Consider the following 2,508-nt stretch of genomic DNA (forward strand, 5'->3'; position numbering starts at 1 on the left):
GATGGCTCGTCTTTCACGTACATACACATACACCTGGAACAATTAGTATAATTCAGGCCAGGTGCAGTGGCATACTTCTGTAATCTCAGCAGCTCAGGTGGCTGAGGCAGGAAAATCAAAAGTTCAAAGCCAGCCTCAGCAACTTACTAAGATCTTATTTCTAAATATAATATTTTTAAAAGGCCTGGAGATGCAGCTTAGTGGTTGAGCACACCCCTAGGTTCAGTCCCCGCTACCAAAAAAATCTTTTGTGTGGAATTCAGTATTTATTTTGAAAATTCTGTAACAAATATGATGCAGAGTGGGTAGAGGAGGCAAATTTACAGCATATGCTTTTTTCAAATGGTTGTGAGTTAGGTGCTAACTTCTTATATGTACAGTAAATATCTTGTTTTGGAATGTTGCTTTTGTTTGTCTTTTAGTGGGCATCTTTTAAAAGAACTAAAAATCACCATTAATCTAATAGAGTAGATTTATACAAATATTTAAGGTAAAGGATATATCTATGGATAGACTGTTTCAGGCCATAGAATCTTGTTAAACAAATTCCCTATTCTCTCAAAAGAGGTAATTTTTTGAAATTTTTACTGGTAAATGGAAATTATGAGAATCCCACAAAATAGGAATTTCTTTGTGGATATATATGAATTTCTCTATACTAGAATCATTTCTAGAACTCAACATCTTGTATGATATCTCCAAATTGCATGTTTCCAAGGGTCACTTCAAAGAGATTAATTTGCATAGATTAATCCTCACTTTAATAAAGGAGATAAGATCTTTAATCATAGGGGTTTTGGGGAACCTTCTTAATTAAACTTTTGAATGCCTTAAGATTTAGCCTTTGAAAGATTTGCTGTATCTTAAGAAAAAACGACCCCCATCTTGCATTTCATGATACCAGTTTTCTGATTCATTTTGAAAGTGTATTGATTTTTCTTTCTTTAAAATTCACAATATCCTTGTTTGAATTTTTCTTCAGTATTCCAAAAAAAAAATATATTACAGTGCCCCATACATGCTGCTTTACTACTGAGCTACATCTCCAAGCCTACAGGATCATTTTGAATGGTTTTCACATTATGTGGTCAGAAGACCAAATACTGTTTAGCTGGGTTTTGTTTTCAGTGCGTATTTCACACTTGAAGCAGCAAATACCTTATGTGAGTAATAATTTCCCTTGAAACATTTAGAGACGTTTTAGAAATCTTTTAAGATAAGAAATAAAAGCCTAGTAAGGCAGGTGGGCAGATTCCTCTTTGTCTCATTACCTCCTTGGCTTAGTCCTCACCTCCAGTGGGATCATAGAGGAATACTTTAAGGAAGATCTCTTAATTGTGGGTTTTCTCCTTCAAGAACTGTCTCTGTTCTTTTCTTTTCTCCTGGGAGGCAGAGACTTGTTTTTACTGTTGTGTGCATCTGTTCTGTTCTGATACATAACAAAGAACTGAAGGAAAGAATTGCTGAGCCTTTGTTGTGCATGTGGCCCATTGAGAGTTGTATGGCTTCTTAATCAAATAGGAGCGATTTGAAAATAATAACAGGTGTTTATGTCATGTGACAAAATTTGTAAAAAAAGATTTTATGAAGCAACTCAGAAAGCTAAAACTCAAAGTGAATCATGAAGAAAGTGATGACTAGGGCAGGAAATTTGGAAAATAATTTGAAACACCAGGAAGATTCAGCCTTGTTAGGAGTCCTGAGCAGTAATAGTAAATTCTGAGTAGTTGAAAAGAGTCATTTACCTGCAACATGAGTGTAGACAGACCGCCCGTCAACTTGGTGTGCCATTCCTCTTACTTCCATTCCTTCCTTTGTGGCAGCGATGCACAGCTGCTGGACAAGTGCTTCTGGAGATGGTCACAGGAAACTGTTAAAATGCAGACTCTGGTTCATAGTTTCAAGACAGGGCTGTGTCTCGAAATATCGCACTGCATCTAACAAGCAGAAGACTCGTTTTCCACTCTGACTAGCCTTGTGCCCTTCTGCCTTAAAAAGAAAAAAAAATTAATCTGGGTGTCATCTTAGGTAGTGCCTAGCACATGCAAGGCCCTGGGTTTTTACCCAGTAGTGTGCAAGAAAAAAAGTCAAATAGTGATAAAAAAGGCTCAGAAAGAATCCATCCTCCTGTCGTTTTGACCCTCACTCCCAACACAATCACTGTCAGTCATGCCGCTATGTATCTGTTTCAGATTCTGAATATTATCTGTTAAGTCCTCACTCTTAGAATTCCTCTATAAGCTTCCTGTTTCAGAGAATGAGGTCTTTTCATATCCTTCCATTTCCTCCAACCTTCTAATGTCATATCTCAAATTTTCATTGAATCCATATTAAATGTCTTATTATGTCCCTAACTATGTTCTAATAAATCAGTGTTCTATAATTACATTTTTTAGAACAACTTTGTGATTATAGTTAATGATTATCTTCCTTTTAAAATATGTTCTTTGATCCTATGGCTTCAACCTTTTATACCTTTTGCTACTGGTTGCCCTAGTTCCACTTTCC

Source organism: Spermophilus citellus (genome assembly GCF_964194105.1).
Source record: "Spermophilus citellus genome assembly, chromosome: 1".
Lineage (NCBI taxonomy): Eukaryota > Metazoa > Chordata > Mammalia > Rodentia > Sciuridae > Spermophilus > Spermophilus citellus.